The sequence below is a fragment of the Pezoporus wallicus genome, unplaced genomic scaffold (assembly GCF_028554395.1).
Source record: "Pezoporus wallicus isolate ANWC-B61680 ecotype Strahan unplaced genomic scaffold, APGP_CSIRO_Pwel_v1 contig_6789, whole genome shotgun sequence".
NCBI lineage: Eukaryota > Metazoa > Chordata > Aves > Psittaciformes > Psittacidae > Pezoporus > Pezoporus wallicus.
In genome coordinates, this window is record NW_026637361.1 from 947,965 (window position 1) to 959,317 (window position 11,353).

The 11,353-nt window shown below is 41.0% G+C and overlaps 1 protein-coding gene across 4 annotated transcripts in view; it reads left to right on the plus strand.

Moving 5' to 3' along the window:
- AFG2A (AFG2 AAA ATPase homolog A) overlaps window positions 1-11,353 on the plus strand; it is a 227,132-nt gene that overhangs the window by 187,617 nt on the left and 28,162 nt on the right. The gene's annotated exons all lie outside the window — the stretch shown is intronic.

The window sequence follows — 11,353 nt, forward strand, 5'->3', positions numbered from 1 at the left end:
TTGTGGTAAGAAAGGTTTGCACTCTCTGTGTTACATCGTTTCTTGGACTATGGGGCTCTCTGGAACTAAATTCAACCCAGTAACTGATTCTGCAGAAATTCTTCAGTTAGTCCAGAGGTTTTCATTTGGGCTGACTCTGCATTCACTGCTGCAATTAGGTCTGCACATGCTGGTAAGTGACTGCCAAGGCAGTTTGAAAATTTCTAACGTACTGGAGTCAGGAAATTAAAAATTAACTCTGGAAAGGACATCACATAATATTTGGCAGTGTGGTTTGAATGCTCTGTCCACGGAGAGGTGGAAGGTCCTCCTCTAACAAAAAAAACCCTAGGGAACTGAAATATGTCTTCCATGGGATTTTGAATGATCCGCAGCTGGGGAAAATTTTGGAAGGGGAGAGACCTATGGCGTACATTTGCTTATGGGTACAACACGACTTCCTTGTGGCCTTTAGTTTAGTGAAAGAGCATTTAATGACACAGAGCAAGAGTCCCATGTTGTTTCAGGGCTCTGTGGTGCTACAGATGCTGCTCCCGGTTTGGTTATGTGGGAGGAAAAAAAGACAGCGCTGGAGTGTTGCTGTGACAAAGGGAACAACTTGTATCACAAAGTCTTCCAGAGACCATGAAAAGTATTGAATTTGATATCAAGTAGGAAGTGTTAAGAGTGTCTCCTGATCTTTACACGTACTGAATAATTATACATCAGAGAGAAAATAGCATTTGCTTTTTTTGGTTCAGTATGGAAACCTGTGCTTCTGTGGTAGCATCCTGTACGTGCTGTCTTCATTCTTTTGATCATCACTTACTGTGTTTGGAGAGGGGCTAAAACATTTGCTGTCCCAGTCCTGGTGTCTGTGCATCTAACATAAAATGGGTAAATACGATAAGCTGGAAATAGAAAACTCACACTTTCTTATGCACATAGGCAATTCCTGATCAAATCTTATGCACTCATCTCTTGACAAGGGGCTGGAAATAATACCAGTCCAGACAGCAAAGAGGCACACTTCTACAGGAAACCTTATGGTAACTTCAATTTGTAATGCAAACCTCAGGAGCACTTCACTTGCATGGGCCAGTCCTGTTGCTGGTTGCACTAACATTTCTTAATGGCTTTTGTGGTTTATTTAGCTGTGGTCCTTAGTTCTGTTATAGCCAACATTTCTCAGCTCGCTCTTGTGGCATCCTCTGCTGTGCTACAGCTGTAGCAGCTCCTTTGGGCCTCATTGCCTCCTTCCTTGATCTCTGCCTCTCCTGTGGTGTTAGATATTATCTTGGCAAATCTTCCTGGTGCCAGGAAAGGTAGGAGACGCTTGGCATTATCTCTGTAACTGTGAAAACAGTAATGTGGTATGCAACAGTGCCTACAGAGAGCCTTCCTCAAATATTAAGCACCTACCTAATAGGTGTGATCACTCTCACCTCCCTCTGTCACTGTTGGGAAAAGGTGGGTGCCCCTCTACAAGGCTCGGGTGGCCTGAGGTGCCTCTTGAGGGCTTGCGGATTTGGGTCTCCTATGCAGAGGGCCCAGAGCTACTGTGCTTTGATATAAGCACAAAAGCATGGGCTTGAAGGGAATGTGGAATCTGGAGCACTGTGGCCAAGGACAGCAAATTTCACAGAGCTCTAGGGGAAACCTCATGGATGAACACTATTAAGCATAAATGTTATAAATTTCTGGCCTTAAATTGTTTATCATGCTAGTTTGCAACTTCTTAGAAGTTCAAATGCTGTCAACATTAAAAGGCAAGCTGTGTACAACCTAGAGGAAAGGGAATGGAGATTCCTCTGCTTCTTCCTGTGGGTATTTGCAAAAATACTGAGGATAAATTCTGAACATAAAACATCTTTGTGAAGTGAAGAGAAATGCAAGTGACCCATTTTCTAACTCTCCATAGTACTGGAAATTTGCATTACATTGTCTTGCCTAGACAAGGAAGGAGGGGAAGAAAACCCAAGAGTCCAAGGATGTTTTCACAATAACATAGCACAAACTCAGAAGAAGTTTAGGAGTATAAAAGACAAGAAATGGAGGAATTTGCTAAATTAAATGTGTTATCCATGGAGTAGCAGATCCGGTTTTCCAAAATACTGAAGTGACTTTCAGACACGACATGAATTCAGTTTTCTCAGCTGCAGGAGGGCACTAAAATGACAAGTTTCAATGTTAACAATGCAAAAGCAGATACCTTGTTAATCTGGTCACTCATAACTTTCTGCTGAAGGCAAGTGACAGCTCTGATGATAAGTTCTTACGTTTCAGCATTTTATCTTATGCTGCCTCATTCTGTTCTTTGTCTCGTTCCCAGAGTGATGGGGGACAACTATACTGGTGACAAGCTGGTCCATTTGTGAGGGAGCTGATATTTTGGGATCCTGTTGTGAATCCCTCACAGTACACACTCAGTGATTCACTGGACTGGGTAATTTGAGATCAGAAGCAATGGGTCACATTTACCTGTGGTCTATATTAAGAAGACACAGTAGGGATACACCTGAAATGTATTGTTTGAAAATTTTATAGAAACTGAAAGTGATTAGTAGATACACTGTTGCAGACAGTCAAACTGTAGTAAGCATTTTATGACTGAATAACTCAAAATACCCTTGGTATTTTTTTAAGCATGCAGATGTTCAAACCAGTAGATTGAGGGGTGTCAGGTCAGAACACCAAGATCCTTATGGGAGATGTGGAGACTGCCCACCTGAAAGGACCACTCACAAGATTGCCTACACCAGTGAATGCCTCTCTATATACACCAGGCATATACTTTTCTTAATTAGATACATCTTGCGTTAGCTTTTGAATTGGCAGATGAGTGAAAGATACTGCACAAGTGAACACATTTGTATGTGGTTTCAATATATCTCTAAGCTTCAGTGTGCTTTAAACCCACTTTCTGCTGCAGTCTTGTCCTTTCCCTGCCTTCCGAGCCTTCCTACCTTGCCTGCCTTCCTGCCTACATCCTAGGTGAGCCAGTTCAGGGTGCTAAACCAGTAAATACTCCTCTCTTCTGTGTTGCTAGGTTAGGTTTCTGCTGGTTAGCACTTGAACAGACTCATCAAGAGGCCAGACCAAAAAGAGATGGTGATCAGTGCTTCAGTGGTTTGGACTGACTGTTGGGAAGCACAGGTCACACTGTCATGTCTGTTGTACTGCTATTTTACTGACTTTCTATTCCATTAAAATACACCCCTTACATAAATCCTTAACTTGAATTCATTGTTGGTACACCACTTTTCTTGTTTCATATGTTTATATCACTCACTGGTGTTTTTCTTGCTATAATTATTTTTTTCTTTTCTTGCACAAGCAAACTTCCATTGAAACTTACTTTAAATTCTTTACCAGCCTTTTTCTTCCTCCTTTAGGAGTAGTAATCATACACAGAGGCAACTAGCTGTGTCTAGCAGCATTGCTTGCTAGGTCAGACTGTCCTCCCAGCCATATTCTGCCTCCCTGGAATACAGGCATGCAGTAGCCTTCCTCCCTGATTTTCCTGGGAAACATGAGCAGCTGTGTACCATGGGAAGCTCCAAGAGGTAAACCTTGAAACAGTCCAAAATTCCTATAGCGTTCTGCTGAGGAAATAGATACACCACGGGAGACATCTCACACCTTCCAGGAACTGAGAACCCAATAAATAAAAGCAAGAGAGCTTCCACTAAGGACATTATACATCTTGCAAGCTAAGGCCCCCACACAACAAACGTCTTCTTACTCCATGCCTCAACTCAGGATGTGTATGCATGTGTAAAGAGTGAGGGACCCAGAAAGTATGTATCTCTCATTCTCATTATCCTAGGATTTGCATATTTTCTGTCCAAACTGATAGAAATGCTAAGCTTCCACAAGATTTGCTAGGCTTTCTGGCCATTATTTTTAACTGAGTTTGCTTTTTCTGTATTGTATTATATCTCATATGTAGTTACCTACAAATACAGTTGCCATTAACCTGCTATGCAAGATTCAAATTGGAGACAGTATTTGCCATATATCTAAAGACAAGATGAAAGGGAGAGTCTGAATAAACCCATAAAAAAAGAATTTTTCGCTTTCTTATTTTGCTGTGCAAATTCAAAAGTTTAGGACTCTAGCAATCTTTCAGCAGTGATATAACGGAACAGAAATGCTGCTGGAGTTGAAAGACAGTTCTAGCCTGCCTGTGCTTTATTGATGAAAAAAAAGTATTTTTAGGGAAGGGAGGGCACTTCTCCCAATTCCTTTTGCAGAATCACTTTTATTTGCTTTGTTTTGATAGGAGTCTAAGGCCTCGGCTACTCTCCCAGCTTACACTTGAGAAAAGAGCTACTGATTTGAGAAGGAAAGGCATAAATTATTTTCCAGTGCAACAAATACTGAATATGCTGAATGTGTCACCCAACCTGGTATCTGCCTGCTTCAAAATCTGAAAGCAAGCAAGCACAACAGCTGCTCAACACCTACACTATGATATGTTTCATAAGGCAGAAGCTGCCAAATCTGGTTTTTTTCTTTTGTTTTGCTTTTCTAGAGAGAAACTCAGGCAGCTACAGCTAATGATGCCCTCCAAGTCTTCTACTTTTATATTTTTAGTTGCAAAATTCAATCTGTCTTGCTAGCAGCATTCAGCAAAATAGCATTGGCACTGAGTACAGGTCCTCTGTAGTAACAGCTCACTGTGAGTGAGAGCACAGCATTCTGTTAATTACTTTTAATTAAAACAAGTGCCTGCACACACACACGTACATACAGAAAGACTCTGTTTTTCTAGTGGCTTGGCTTCCTTTTCCTCATTGAAGGAAGAAGTCAAACTTTCTCATTAAATGCTTATATAAAAATGAAATAATTCTGAGGTTAACCAGAAATGCAGCTTAATCTTGTATAGAAACATGTGTGTGATTTTTTTTTTTTTCAGTTGCACAAATATAGCTGAAACTTGAAGTTGGCAGAGAATACTGTTTAAAAATATTTAGTCCCAGCATGTAAAAACTCGTTTTGTTACAGAATTCCTTTGTGAAAGGTGCAGCTATGCCATGCCTCTGCCAAAGTGATGGGAGCCGTATCGACAGTACGTTTTGGAAAATATCTGCATTTTGGGCTTGTAGTTACAAAAGTTAAACCGGAATGTACATGTTTTATATATCGGTTGGAAGGATACCACATCTAGTAATATTTTTTTAAGAGAGTGGAGAGAAGAAAAAGGAAAGCCTGCAGTTGGAGTCAAAGCTTCCCTCTGTTAGAACATGTCGGGATGAGCAGAGGTATGTGTGATGACACTTAGCATGTACCACTTACGGCTCTGGTTTATTCTTTCTAGCTGTCATCATGTACTGTAGTTATGATACATATGCTTAATTTTGGCTGTATACCTCATCTTTCTCTTCTCTGAGCGTGTTTAAGCTTTATGGAATAATAAGAGCTACTGACACATGTGATACTGTCTGCTGCCCAGGCGCAAGTCGTGCTCAGGTTTTGGTACTCTAAGAGCAGTTAAAAGCAGCATTTTGTGGCCACCGCTGTCTCATAAACTGTTGCCATGATGCTGTTGTCCCACAAGAGCTACTGGCTAATTGCCTGGCTCAGTCCCTGGCTGACACACCAAGCTGTCTTGACGCTGGGTGACTGCAACAGGTAGACTAGGTTAACCTGAAGCCTGGCTCTCCCAGCTGAGACAGGGAAGAGTGGGCAGAGGAGGATTTGGTCTTTGCTGTGGCCACTGTGGAAGGAGGTGAGTGGAAGCCATCATCCTGGTCAGACCAGATATATTCAAGTGGCACAACCACTTTATGTTCCTGGGCAGCACTTCAGGTAAACTGCGGACACCCACATTCATGGTCACATGCACATCAGTCTTCAAAATTACACAAATAAGCAAACTATAGATGAGATAGTGAAGCCTTGGGCCAGTTTTCTCACTTCTCAACTGAGGTCACTTACAGACATCACTGAAGGAGCTGTTTTTTTTCAATTACATTTCTGTAACAAGTTTCATAAAAGAAATCAGGAATAGCAGGGATTGTTTGCTCAGCCTGTTGGATCAGAGACATGAGATACAAATAATCCCCATCCTTTTTAATTAAGAATTGCAAAGTGCTGCTTCATCACTACAGACCTGTTTTTAAAGTAGATCCAATGTCTACTCATATTGAATGTCTCTTTAATAAACAATGAAGTCTATCTTTTTGTAAAAAACAATATTTAATTATAGGATATTATCACAGAGGATGGCTGCAATACTAATAGGAACTCATCTGTTCCAAGTCAATGTTCATGAATACAGAACTATATAGATGTGTGCACTTTAACTTGTGGAAAACTAATAACATTGTAAAACACAGTTGCTTGGAGATCAAAGAAACCTTTGTCTCACTGAGGCATTTGTGTGGCCTGTGTGAGTGCCTTGCACGCTTTAGGTAGGAAAGTTTTATAGAGCAACAATCATACCGAGTAAATTCACTCCAAAGCTCCCATAGTACGTATATAATACATGAATCTGAGGAATCAGTGGATACTGTATGAAAAGCATTATGCCGATACACTTTACCATTTTCTGGTTAGTATAGATTATTTTCCTTTTCCAAAATGCCCAAGCATATAATCCATCTAATTTAAATTTACAGATTATAGAACGAAGCAGAATGATGAGATACGCATACAGGGCTGTTCTTTTTCTGTCAAAGATTAGATCAAAATTTGTCACAGGGTCATCAATTATTTCGTAGTATTGAAAGCTTTTTCTCCCAAACAGAACAAGTTTTGTAGTGGTCTGTAAGAATTTCTCTTCTCAGAGAAGGAAATAAAGGCATGTAATCTTATATTTTCATGTCTTATCTGTTTTATACATGAAACAGGAATGTTGAACCACAAAAGAAGTACTAAATTTAAGCCTTTTTGAAATACATCAAAAATCCCATGTCTCATTTTTAAAGAGCCTCTCAGTTTAGTCTGGTTTAAAGGAAAAATTGTATTTGTGACATCTTAAAACAGTATTTTAATCTTTAATAGTAGGATGTTGTCCAAAGTGTTACCTAGGATATGTCTTCCTCGCCCAGCCAGCATCGTGCTGTGGTACCTGAGCTTGTTCATACTGCCAGCCGTATGCAGCAGGATGCTAAAACAGGGTAAGTGAGCACAGCATTTCATGAGGCGATTCAGCAGCTCTCTGCTGCTGGAGGCAGAGGTGTCCCACTTCTGTGCTCTCCACCCCTTCCATACCGACTGGGACTTGGTGAATCCCATCTCAATACCCCAGCAGCAGGCTAAGGCCTTTTTTGTCTGGATTAGTTTTCTGATGGTCTGGTGCATTGACTCAGTTAATGAAAGGGTCAGCTTAGCACCGGAGCCAGCCCAAGAGGTGGGTGGGAGCCTGCAGCCGGCAGCAGGTGGTGCCTGCACAAAGGAGAAGGGGGAAAGAGGGGCTATGGCATCCCCATTTGAGCAGGAATGACCTGCTGGGGGTGGGAAAACCCTAAAGGTATTTACTACCTCTGCCCAGCACTGCATTGAGCTTCACACAAGTCCCTTGTGGTAAGCTGCGTGCTGCTGGAGTTGTATGGAACAGAGATATTTATGTAGATTTTAGAATACCATCAGCAACCTTTACTTCCCACTCCCTTTGGCCTCTCTGACTACAGTGCATCTTCTGATTTGTCTTCTCACTTTGGAAAGACATCTATGCCCACATCTTTCCTCAATCAGGTGGTGGCCCAGGGTCCTGAGAGCTTTCCAACTTCCCTGGTTTTATGTGGATAAGGCTGTTGCTCTCAATAGAGCAGCCTCTGATGCAGGAGTAAGATAAGATGCCTGTCGTGAGTAGGCATTTGCTTGAGTGAAAAACAGATGTCCTGACCCAGGAGTTATGTCTTTTTTAAATGCCATGTATGAACTTTTTATCTCTCCTTAACAGAGCGGGAAAGTAAGCTCCCCAGCCTATAGACAGTGTCCCTTTGACACTGCCTAGCAGGCGCACGCCACATGGGCACACAGTCGTGCAGGTAGTTTTCCTCCAGGAAGCGCCACAATTTGCACTGTTCACAAACCGCAGGGTACTATTCTGTTTCCAGGCTCCTAATCCCTCTTACACACAATCCCTTACAACTTGAACTGGGGGGGGTGGAGGAGCAAGTTAAAAAGGAAGGAAAAAGGAAAATGAAACACAATGTACAGCCAGCCAGTGGCTGCCAGTTAGGGTGCACACAATCGACACCAGCTGCAGCCCAATTAAACCCGACATTCACAGGTGTTCCCAACAGACTCTGCACTTACAAAACCACTTTCTTGAAAATACCTAAGGCTTTAACACAGAAGCTCATTTCTTTTTTCCTCCTTTTTTTGAGGGGAAAAAAAAAATTCTTTAAAGCTGTTTAGAACACTTTAAATACAAAGTAAGTGAAAAGGACTTTCAGTCCACTGGAAAGAGTCGGTGCTTAATGCCAGAGTGGGGGAGAGTCAGCCAAACTGAATCACCCAGTGTAACCAATGGTTTCGAGAGAAAGATGGGTTATGTTGAATACTGTTTATTCAGGGAACAGTAACTGGGCATTTTATTGTTGCTGGGAGTAAGTGTGAGGGGGAAGTATGACTAGGTGCAAATCAGTTTCCTTTGGGATTCAGTTATTTGCACCTTAGCTGTGAGCTTGTGTGTGGCTTTGCTTATTACTGGTCAGTGTGTATACAGGTGGTTAAGATAGCAAATTTTTGCTCTCCTTTCCTCCCAGGATAACTCAATACAGTTGCCTTTTTGACTCTAAAGTGGGATTCTAAATTAGTTGCTTATTTTCTGATCTTAAAGCACTCATTGAGATGATAACTCAGTCCTTTATAAAAATATGGTTTTAACACATGAATTCAAAATTACTTCCACACTAGAAGAGGTCTGCAGACAGCAGACTAATGTAAGACCAGTAATTTGCTCTCATTACATTGAAAATGACAACTGTGTTTGTTAAACTTTGATTTAGAATTTAAATTAAGAATCAAACTAGGGTGTATTCCGGTGCTCCTGGATTCGGTAGTATTCAACCACACCTGGCTGGCTGTTCATCTCTGCAATAACACCTCAGAGCTCAGTAGTTATTGCTTAATTACCTGGTGCCTGGCCTGTTTAATCACTCTTCTTTCTGTCAATCACTTAATGTCTTCATTACTGCTTTAACAGTCAATGCTAAAAGCCACCCTGTATTCAGATGCAGTCAAGAATATCTATTTTGTCCTTCAATACATCAAGGTGCAATTTTGCCTTTGGAAGAGGACTAGGACATTATTTGTGTTCCTCACAGCACACAGAGATGCAAAAGACTTCACTTTTTTGTCTTTTTTAATATTGAAAAGGTAAAAATGGTGATCCCTTGGATTTGTATTTGAACATCATTAAGCATTGTCTTAAAACTGGCAGATATGTAATGTTGGTTCACAGCATTCATTTATAGAGGCAGGCAGAGGCTATTCATCCTGATAAATGCAATGGAGAAAAATCACCCAGGTTTCAAATTCACAGGCATGCAACCTAAATTAGATATTGTCACTCAGGAAAAGATACTGGATGCAGTGTGGATAATCTGAGAAAAATCATCTTGGCACTAATATGATGGCAGATACAGTAATAGAAAGGGAACCCAGGAACACTGCTTTGCCATGGTATGGCTCCCTCTGTGCCGTGTGGCTTCAGCGGCTCAACAGCACAAGAACAGAGAAGAACTAGTTAGTGAAGGCGACATGGCAGACAGGCTGAAGGATGGCCAAGTTCTGCAGGAGCTGGAACTGAATCACTGAGGACTCTGTAAAGACTTGACTGAGAGGGGATGAGATAAGACTGTAAAATCATTGACAGTACAGAGAAGGTGAATGGGAAGCAACAGATGAATCACTGTTCTTGTAACACCGGAACTAGGAGGCACTGGCTGAAATTACCAGGTTTAAGACAAGCCAAAATGCTTTTTTATAGAATGCATGGTTTGACTATGAACATTACAGGATAATGTTGTGTAGGCCAAAAGGAGAAGTGATTTAAGAAAGTAATTGGACAAATTCACTGAGGATAGGTCTGGTGCAAGTTTTTAAAACTGATGATCTAGATGCAGCTTCTGGTTTTGGAGTGTCACTAAGCCTGGGATGGATATGTACCTTGCTGCAAAGCCATGGGTTTTCTTCCTTCCTCTGCTGTCAATTTGGCCCTTTTTGCTGTGTTCCCTCTTTACCTCACTTGACCCAATCTATGTTTGTTTTAAATTTTGGCAGAAATGACATTTAAAAACCCTTCCATTGCTTAGTGTGGTAAGAAATGCCCTAATGTGACTGTGACAAATCTATGAAAAACTAGGAGACCTTAGGCCAATAACACAGTAGATTTCACCAGATGAATTTGCTCTCATTTCACTGTGGCTGTATTACTCCTTGTGTTTGCTTTCCACAAGTGATTTAGCTTTATTAGCTAGTGAGAATGCTGGTGAGGACTTTTTCTTTTTGAGTTTGCATACTTGAATGAAGAAAAATAATCACACTTGCCTTGTTGAATCTCTTACCTCAGAAACCTGATACTCTGGGTTAGCCAAGGAATGGAAACAATGCCATGTGACTTCTGTGACCAGACACAAGGGCCCAAATTCTAAACACTGTGCCAGAATGCCTGCTGTTTATTACTCAATAATACATAAAATATTTAGTCCACAAGAATTCTGAGTGCAGCCAGGAAAAGGGAGAATGATAGTTCATGCCTTAAAATTCTCCTTTCCTTAAAAGCAGCTGAAATGTTCCTGGGAAGTAAAATAAAAAATAATTATCAGTTTTCTTGGGCTTCCTCATGTCTAGTAGTTTTCAGTAATAGCAGAACTTAGTTCAGTCTTTAAGATTAAAATTAAAACCAAAAAACCCTTTGGAGGTTCATTATCATCATCGTTACTGATACTCTTGGGAAAGCATAGAGAAAAAGCATCATCAGAGGTATCAGCATATGGGCTGATATTCCTCCTAAGAGTATCAGTGTTCAAATGGAACAGGAATAAATGAGACTGGCAGTGCTGTTCCTTCTTTCTTGGATCTGGCAACTTGAGTCTTCAGCTTCTCCTTCAATAAAACCTATCAGCTCCAAAAAAGTGAACGTCTTGTGCTGTAGTGATACCCTCCTTCATAATTCTGATGTTATAGATCGATGATGGACTCTGTGAGCAGAATACAGCAGTCAAAACTTGCTGTAGTACATGCTGGGTTTTATAATGATGCCTGTAGAAACCCCCAGCAGGTCTCTTCCTCTTCGTTTATGTAAAACTTGCCTTATTGCACTATTTATCAAGGGGAAATGGACCCCTCCTTCAAAGACCAACACAAGTTTAGAGTCCAAGATGCTTTTCCATCAAGTCTTCTCCTTTTTGAA